This window comes from Dipteris shenzhenensis, chromosome 15 (assembly GCF_047967505.1).
Source record: "Dipteris shenzhenensis isolate YYH24624 ecotype China chromosome 15, Dip_SZ_1.0, whole genome shotgun sequence".
Classification (NCBI taxonomy): domain Eukaryota; kingdom Viridiplantae; phylum Streptophyta; class Polypodiopsida; order Gleicheniales; family Dipteridaceae; genus Dipteris; species Dipteris shenzhenensis.
The window spans coordinates 41,642,804-41,653,179 of NC_141610.1; positions in this window are offsets into that span (position 1 = coordinate 41,642,804).

Below are 10,376 nucleotides of genomic sequence, written 5' to 3' on the forward strand. Positions count from 1 at the left end.
CTTCTTCGTGTGAGCTCTCTTAGACTTACTTAGAGCGTCTCCTCTTGAATCTTCTCAATTTTTCAAGCTCTCTAAGCTTCCACACTGATAGTAGCATAAAGCAAGCTTCTTGTTGGCCATCTAGCTCCATTGAAGTTTCTAGGCTATCTCCTCGCTCCCTCTTGCTATTAATAGTTCCCATGTTGTTGCCTCCTCTTCTGATGTGGAGAATTTTTCATGTTGTGTTTGTTGGACATCCCACTATTGTGCCATTCATATTCTTTAGTTTTCTCATCCTCATTCCGCCCATACTGTTTTGTGCATTGTCATTACCGATATTGTTGCCCCAAATTGTTGTCATTGTGCACAATGTGAATCCATAGAGAAAGCAATGAGGCACAAATGTAAAACTTTATTCAAAGAATGGTTACATATATAGGCAATTGCCTCCATGTTGGTAGATCCCAGATCCACAATCATCTCCATGATTATCTCAATCAGTCACCTCCTATGATCACTCACACATCACACCAACCTGACACACCTAACTGATGAGTCACTAGAACCTTCTAGCACACCTACACTCACACACTCCTTGCATAGGACTCCAAGCCCATAGGCATACACACACACACATCAATTTGCCCCTTCATTCCCCCCCACAAATTGATGACCTCATCCCTCAGCAATAGTACATGGGATGCTCCATGGCTTGCCCACTATCATGTGGCAACACACATGGCCCCAACCTGTGACTCACTCTTAGGATTCTTGGTTTACAACTGGGAGATAGACAATGACTATGTATGTAAAGCCCAATGAGTCCAACAAGGAAAGAATCTCAAAAGACTAACAATCATTTAAGGATGGACTATCAATGGCAAAGAACTATTATTGACCTCACACACACAACTTAGAGAACATATGGATCCTCACCCTTGTCAGAATTGACTTGGGTGTTGTAAGTAGTGAGAGCTTTGACATTCTCTGGTTCTTCTTCTTCAGTCTCTGCTTTTTCAACAAGATTGGCTGAACATATCTTCTTGGCATAACATTCCTTTTCAAAGTGTCCAGGTTTGCCACAAAAGTTACACTTCATTTTGCTCTTTCCCTTGAAGTTGCTTTTGGCCAAATATGCCCCTTCTTTGTAATCACTTCTTTGTTTGATCTTTCTTTCCTCTTCCAAGAGGGATGCTTCAATTTCTCCCAGACTTATCTCTGGTATATTGGTGAGTGTGGTTACAATAGTGCCATATTCTTCAATGAGACTTCTAAGTAAGATGGCAATTACAATATCTTCATCAAGATTAAACTTGATGCCAGATAACTGTGTCAAAATGCTCTTCATTGAATTTAGATGTGAAGAGATGGATTCTCCTCTATCCAATTTTAAATCAAAGAACTTGATAAGCAAGCTAAACTTAGAGCAACTTCCCTATGCTCCAAAAACATGCTCAAGATGAGCAGCATGAGCAGTCTCACATCCATCAATATGATGAATAAAGGAATCACTCAAACCAAGAGCAATTATAGTAAGAGCTTTTTCATCTTTGGGAAGCCATGAAGCTTCTCCTTCTCTAGTTGTAGGTTTAGTTTCTTTTCCATTTTCTACCTTCCATGTTCCCTTTTTCATGAGAATAAACTTCAGTCTTGTTTGCCAAGTGTGGAACCCCTCTCCTTCAAACTTATCCATTTTCAGTTTGGAAGCCATTTTGGGAAGGTCTTACCGATTTAATGGCAGTGTCTAATCCCTTTACAAAAGATCAATCTTTCTTAACAAAGAAATTGCCTTCACCATATAGATGCAAATTGCAAGATAAGAATTCGGAAAATCCTAATTGTTTGGCATATGCATAAGCAATTGGCTTCTCCCACAACCTCTTAACTGGGGTCTTCTTTACCTTGTACTTTGTCTTTGTAGTCTTCTTGGCACTTGAAGAAGATTGAGAGTTTGGCATTTTGTCAAGAAATCAACATCAACTGAACTTTAAAGATCATTATCTGAAATCTATAAATCTTTGGTTTGAATTTTAACTCCTCAAGCATCAACTTAGCATTTAGTGTAGCATCTATTTTCAAAAAAATAGTCAAGAAATGCTTGCAGAAATAGAGGAACCTTGGAGGATTGCTACCTCACACCACAAAGCATCAACTAGAGGGCATTTGTTGTGCAATTAATGGTCCTTAGGAGTAGAAAACTCATGCAAGTCTCAGACCAAAAGAAGCTTCACACCTCCAGGGGCCCAGCAGCATCTTCTCCACCTCCAAAAATCATGTCTTCTTGAAAAACCCGACTGGTTTTTCTGTAGTTTTTCTTCATTCCTTGGACCATTTGCTCTCAAAATTTACCAACAGGTAGCCCATAGGGTCGCCTAAGTGCACCTTAGACTGTTTTTGAAATGGTGGCTCCAGTAAGTTGTATCAATAGAAATGGCACGGGATGGGGCAAGTCTTAGCACGGGCTGTAGAAGTCATAATCCTTCAATTCCTCTCAGGTGGAAGGGTGCCCTAACTAGGGGAATCTACACCTGAAAGGGCTGGAGCAATGGTTGCTTGTAGGAGGAGAATGAGGTTAAGGAAACTCATGGAAGGAAGGTGGAAGAGAACTCCATTTGGGGAAGAGGAGAGAATCTAGAGGAAATCTTCAAAGAATCTCTTTCTAGGTACTAGGATTCTCAGCAAGCTCTGATACCACGTGTGAATCCATAGAGAAAGCAATGAGCCACAAATGTAAAACTTTATTCAAAGAGTGGTTACATATATAGCCAATTGCCTCCATGTTGGTAGATCCTAGATCCACAATCATCCCCATGATTATCTCAATCAGTCACCTCCTATGATCACTCACACATCACACCAACCTGACACACCTAACTAATGAGTCACTAGAACCTTCTAGCACACCTACACTCACACACTCCTTGCATAGGACTCCAAGCCCATAGGCATACACACACACACATCAATTTGCCCCTTCACATAGCTCTTTTCTATCTTGTATTAAATATTATTGTAAAAGTAGGTGCACTATAACTTTTTCACTAGCATATAGAGAAGAATTAGAATGAGGAGTCTCTAGAAGTGTAGAGCTTTCAATTAATGTCTTTGTAAATAGCTCACGTGCACTTGTACCTGACAAGTTGCTTATGCTGAGCCAAATTGTTCTGAGCACTTCACTATATTGATATACATGTCGCAAACAGTAGCTTAAAAGATGCTGTGAATAAATAATATAAACACATGGCCTATGTCACTATTGCTACTCTCTATGCTAATGAGAAAAATCCTTCCCTTCTCTCCCCTTAGCACTTACAAAAGGAATCATAAAAATGAATTTAGATTTTTATCCTTAAAGTTTCCCACCATTCACCATTGGCTTCATGATTCAAAGATGTGCTTGTTGATGCTACTTCCTTTTGCAGCTCATCCTTCTTCTCATAGATTGTCTTTCTATTGCACCTTATAGTCTTTGACTGCCTCCTAGTTGACTTCTTTTTCTTGCCTTGAAAACTTTTTTTTTTGGGTTGATACATAAAGACTAGTTCAAGCTTCTTGCAAACTAGTCCCCCTCTAAAAGCCTCCTTGCAAACTTGTCCTGACAATGGAAGCAAAAATGTCAATGCTCGAAACACATCGGGCATCTAGGTGGCATTGGAAGCCACATAGGAGACTAAAACCCAAACTTGAAGGAAACTACCTAGTCTAACCTATCCTATAAAAGGAAATGCAACCTAAAATCTAAACCTAAACCTAAGGAAAACAACAAATAGCAAATAATGAAAATAAAACAACTCTCTCAATTCTCTTGCTCTTAACCTTCTCTCTATACACCTATACTCCCATCCAACCATGTGCAAGACATGGGTGTCATGTGGGGTGCCCATCCTAACCATACAAAGTCTAGCCACACACATATGTATGCAGGGATAACTCAAGTCTCCATGAAAGGGGGTGAACGATGTATGCCATCCACATGTGGCACCACACATGAAGCACCTCTAAGAGAGAAGAAAGGAATCCCACTCAAGTGACCACAAGACACTCTTCTACTCTACACCTCACACAAGAATGTATTGTATCACGTGAGGATCCTCAACCAGGTCTTGATGCACACAAGCAACCTCAAGTTTCTCACTTTCAAAGGAGCTTGCACAAAACAAGACTCTTAAGAATGAGATAAGCACTCATGCTGAAGCCTCACCACAAGGACACAAGTGTGAATTCTGTTGGCTCTTTCCCCTGGCTTTCATAGGAAGAGCAGGGTATTCTCAATGTGCACAGTTCCGAGGCTGTTTGTCGCGCCTATAGATATATTGGTGTTGCCCGTTGTAGTATAAGTATAGCTTAGGACCTTGAGTTGTATTCCAGTGAGAGACATAGGCTTAAGTATGGTAAGCAAACATAGTGCATGCATGTGTGAAAGCCACATGCATCATCATGATTGGGGTAATGAAGGCTTTCGCCTCCATTGGGGGCTGAAAGGGTTAGGAGGAGTTTTAAGGGTTAGAGGGAGGTTCAGGGTTCAGAAGGGGTTCCAAGGTTTAGAACAGGGTCCAGGGTTTAGAAGAGGTTCAGGGTTCAGAAGGAGTTCGAGGGTTCAGAAGGAGTTTAAGGGTAGAAGGAGGATCCAAGGTTCAGAGTGGAGTATAGGGCAGAGAACTCGTCTCCCTCATAGATCATGGAGGTCAAGAGTTGAGGGACTAATCTATGGGAGAAGGGTTTAGGGGGAGCATAGGAGTGGGAGAGGAAGAAGGTATAAGAGCATGGAGAAGGAGAGGGAGAAGGGAGGAGGAGAGGGAGGAGGAGGAAGGAGAAGGGAGGAGGAGAGGGTGGAGGAGAGGGAGGAGGAGGGGTTACAAGGTTGGAGGAGAGGGGAGTAGGAGGCAAGGTTAGACATGCTTTTGGATGTAGAGTGCAAGGAAGCATGGACACTTGGAGACAATTGATTGGAATACCAAAGTAGAACTCAACACAATGCCCCAAACAGTGTGGGCTTCATTTCATTATGGTGTATTTGTACAAGTTGGAGAGCTTCTCTCTCTGCATGTAGGAATTGTAAGACATTCTCTCTCTACATGCAGAAATTGCATCTAGGATGTGCACATAGAAAGTGCATGTTGCATGTAGGAGTTGCATGTAGAACATGCATGTAGGAGTTGCATGTACAAACTGCATGTAGGAATCATATGTAGAACTTGCATGTAGAACATGGATGTAGGACTTGCATGTTGAGGATTCCTAAGAGAGATTATTTCTAGACTCATGCAAGTACAAGCAGGGCTTTGCCGCTGCTACTAGACTACAACTCATTCTATGCTACCTAAGTCCATGCAGAGACAACAGATTCAAACAAGGGCTAGAGGGAATGAGTACTCCCTCACCATGCTCTCAATGTATAGATAACTTTTTTATTTCTTGATAATGCTATATTTAAATTTTTCATTGATTTAAATTTTTCTTTGTAAACAAGTAAGTCATCAATCCATAGGTCCAATACATAGCTAGTCTCTTCAACATCTTTAGCATTTGAAAATTCCACTGATACTCCTGTATGAGATATGTTTATCCTTTGTAGGGAACTCTTATTCAATGGGAAGGCTAGATTCATACTCAATTTTTTCCTTGGATGTTACCTTTAAGTGTCTGTAGCCTCAAGAAATTCATTGTCACTGACGTTTGAATCCATTTGGTAATACTTGTTCTCATTGCTTTCATTTGTAAATCCTTCATCTTCCTTAAGGTTTTGCAAGGCCGTAGTCCACCTGTAATTCAAAAGAGACTGAATGTCCATCATCAACAAATAGTCCTAGGCACCAAATGTGAAAGAAGGGAGGACTAAGGTTGGAACATCCTGTCTCTCCTTTGTGGCAGCTACCACCTCATTAACAGGGACACACCTGTTATTCAAAAAGAGACTGAATGTCCATCATCAACAAATAGTCCTGGGCACCAAATGTGAAAGAAGGGATGACTGAGGTTGGAACATCCTATCTCTCCTATGTGGCGGCTACCACCTCATTAACAAGGACTTGGGTGTCTCTTTGCATCAATATTGAATATCTCACCAAGATGTCTTTCTTCAACAAGATTAATTTCTTTCGCTTCATCTCTGACTTTGTTTTCCACTTTAGGAGGTCCATTTGCTACCTCTACTATCTCTTTTTACCTTCATCATCACCGTTAAATAACATGCAAGTAGCACATGAAGGCATAATAACAATTGGCAAGACAACATTTGTTGTCATGTATTGGACACTTTTTTTCTGTCCTCTTCATTTTCTTTGGTACTACACAAGAGCCTTGTTCAACTTTTACCTCATAAAATTAGACTGCATGATATCATTCAAGTGCACCAATTTGTCATCGCCAGACACCACAACACCATTTGAAGTGACTGCCTAGAATTGCCACTCTTTCTCTTCAAGATAAGAGGCTGCTGAGACAAGGATTTTTTCAAGAGGGAAGTCGTAGTTAGTCATATAATATCTCAAAGTGGTATTGAAATTTTTTGTAGTTAATCATCTAATACCTCATAAAATTAGACTGCATGATATAATTCAGGTGCACCAATTTGTCATTGCCAGACACCACAACACCATTTGAAGTGACTGCCTAGAATTGCAACAAGATAAGAGGCTACTGAGACAAGGATTTTTTCAAGAGGGAAGTTGTAGTTAATCATCTAATATCTCAAAGTGGTATTGTAATTTTTCATATTTTGATGAGATCTCTAATTGCATTGACATGATTTTTAAAAACCAACACATAAGAAAAATGTTGAGGTCTCTCCTTTTGTTCCTGATTTTAAATCACTCTTGGCCGAATTTTTTGTGCACACAAGTTCATTGACAAAAATTATCACTCTTGTAATCCATGGGTTACATTTGTGTAGTGCTAGAATTCATTATAGAAACAAATGGAATAGATTTCAAAATAAGTAACACATGGTAGCCAAGCAAACTATATGAAGATAGGCAAAGGATGCTTGAGTAGAAAGAGGTAGATGGTTGGAGAAACCCAACATCAATTGTATTATCAAGTGGTTCTCTAGTTACAACAGCTCATGGTTGTGCAGTTCACAATAGTTTTACTCAGACCACCTTCTTTATTCCTCGACTGGGCTAGAAGCTCTATGAGCCTTCAAGCTAACCTAGACTCTCTAACAATAGTGTCACAACTATCTATATCTCTATAAACATCAAACAATCTTGTCTCCCCCTATACTACCAAATCTTTCACCTAAATAAGAGCTTGTTGACTAACTAGGGTGATTTCACCACCTCCTAAACTAGTCTAGCTAATCTCATGCTAATCTGGTGGACTGCACTTCACTATTGTTTGACATTGTTGGATTCCTATTTTCTCCCATAATCATGGACTCTTCCTTGTTAGCACTTCCTAGATCCTTGCTACTTCCACATTGCTTGCCACCTCAGCTTGATTATCTAAGTTTTATGTATCAAGTTCTCAGTCTCCTATTAACCAAGGGTTAACACCTTCCTTGACTATCCTTCTAGCTAAGTCCTCAGTCTACATCTTGATCAATTTGTTCTAGCCACTATTCAAAGGATAGGTTACCACTAATAGTGTGACTGTGGCACTACAAATGTCACTATTGCTTCCTTGGAGGGGCTTGGCATCCTTGGTGTGTTTCGGGTAGAGGAGATCTTCTCTTTAAAGCAGGAACTTGGGAACATCATGGTGGAGGTTTTTGATAGTGTATTAATTCAGTTGTGGATGCCAAGATAGCTTGTCCTTCTTCCTGCTATTCAGGAGGATCCCACTAAGGTGTTTGTTGAGGTAAAATGGGCCATGGAGAAATGCTAGGGATCTACCAGTCAATTTCTATTTGATAGCTTGGAGAAATGCTAGGGATCTACTAGTCAATTTCTGTTTGATAGCTTGGAGACTCTAGAGGCCATGGATAAATCCTTGTCATACCCACTGGTCAAACTATTGGAGAATGATCCCATGAATCTATCTATAGCTAGGCCAAGTCAATAAGGTCAAGGTGCATCTAGGCTTAGTTCTCAAACATGGTATTGTACTGGTAACAAACCCTATCATTGGGCAAAATCCATTTTTTAGGAGGGTTGGCAAAACTACTTAAGGTGCAGGAAATAGGTCTTCGCTTCAATAAAATCATTGTCGAGCACATGTTCAAGACAAAAAACAACCTAGACAAAATAAGTCTGACATGCTCATGGATGGGTTGATAAATAAGACCATGAGGGTTCACTAAACAAAATTTTAGTGTACCATATGCATTCAAAGGAGAGGCATTTTAATTCAAAACTGCTTAAAGTGCAGGAAATAGGTCTTGGCTTCAATTAAATCATTGTCGAGCACATGTTCAATACAAAAAACAACCTGGACAAAATAAGTCTAACATGCTCATGGATGGGTTGATAAATAAGGCCATGAGGGTTCACTGAACAAAATTTTAGTGTACCATATGCATTCAAAGGAGAGGCATTTTAATTCAAATTTTGGGGAAATGTTAATAGGATTAAAATAATAAAATGTGTTTTTTATTTCAAATTTACAAAAAAATCCATTAGTTCATAAGTAAAGAGGGGTGGTTTTGATCATCACCTGTTGTTGCAACTCGGTCTCTACATTCTTCAAGACTTTCATCCACTCTTCTTGTTGAACCATGACCTTGCTCTATGAAGAAATGGTTTCTTGATCCACCTTCAATACACTCATAGCTTTGTTTTATTGATGTAGTGCCTTCTTTTCTCACTCTAAGAGGAGATCCATCAGATCCTTATACTAGCCTTGCATTTCCCAAACATTTCTTTTGTGTTCTTGCCCCTCATAGAATAGTGCTTGTGGCAGTACCCACGCTTATGCCACACGATGGACTATTTGAGTAGCTTCCATGATGGACTCTTACAATTGCTGACGATTTTGGTAGCCACCACCTGTGGGCTTGAGATGTCTTTAAAGTAGAATAGATGGTTAATTATACAATTCTAGGGGGAGGAGGGCGAGGCACTCACTGAGCCACTAAGGGGTATGATCATCGGTGAGTTGGCAATTGTTCTCTCTCCTCCTCATCATCAATGACCAGTATCTTCTTTCCCTTGCTTGATTTCTACTACTCTGAGACCATAATTGAGATTTTTGCTGGCGTTGCACCCCTCCCTAAGGCAACCTTGCTGACCCTACTTAGTGGCCTCACAGTCAACTCAGGAAACCATTTTCTCTATGTCCATGGGAGCTAACACGATTGTCATATTTGGACCAAGTTAGTCAAAGTTAGTGGTGTCAACCTGGACTTCTATATCTACCTCACTTGCAATTTGTCAAACTTTAGCTATAGCTTCTTCTAAGCTCATGGGGGCAACGATAGTGGTTGGCACGTTGATGGTGGTTGTAGGCTCGATAGGATTGGGCCCAACATTCCCTCCTTTCTCTGTACCTCAATCTCTTTGACATACTTTTTGGGTTTCTCTATCACCATGTTGGGCTCTAGTGTGGATAAATTTTCCTTCGCATCCTCAACCATCTCCTTTTGCTCCTTTGTCTTGACTCCCATAGCCTACTCCATCTCCATTGGTTTACTCCTCCCCTACAGTGGCCTCCTCTTGAGTAGGTAGAGCTGTCATTTGTGGGGGTGAGGAATGCACCTTGGGATTCCTATAAGAGGTCATAGGAGTTAGCACCTCATGCTTGGGCTTGCTCTCTGGGATGAGGCAAATGTAGTGACAGGAGGGGCCTTCAGGATAGACTTAAATGTCTACTGATGTAGATGAGCTATTGTTAATAGAGTTTTCCATAAGAAACTCGAAACAAGAGTAGGTGATGGTTTTGCCCATGACCCTGTGACTTCTACATTAGACTCCTACTAGATTCTCCTACTTTTGTTGATATTGCCTCCTTCTTGACCTCTGCAGAAATTTCTCCCAATCCACTTACTACTCTAGTAAGAATTAGCAATGGGACTCACCCTTCCATCCTTGGAGTTCTTGGACACCCTAGTGCCCTCGAAAATGATAAATCATGCATAGCTGTGGGGGGCCAAGCTAATAATGAGCTTGATGGGCCATGCACACCCCCTTTCATTTGTTTTCAAAGGTCTTTGTGAAGATGTCCAACCTGTCAATCTACATTTTATCCTCATAAGCACAGAGTGCTTCAGCTAGAGAATGTAGCTTTGACTTTTCTTTAGTGTAGTGTACTCGGTGAGGAACCTAGGGATGGACTAGGAATCATCATCGATGGCCTTACTAATTAAATATCCCTGTGATTAGTGGAGTGTGGTCCTTAAATTACCTATCATAGAGGGCTATTGTAGCTTGCTTCTCCTTCTCAGAATGTCCCATTGGCAGCCTAAAAACTTCTATGTATAACCATCTATCTAGATGGATTCTTCTTCCCAAGATATTGAT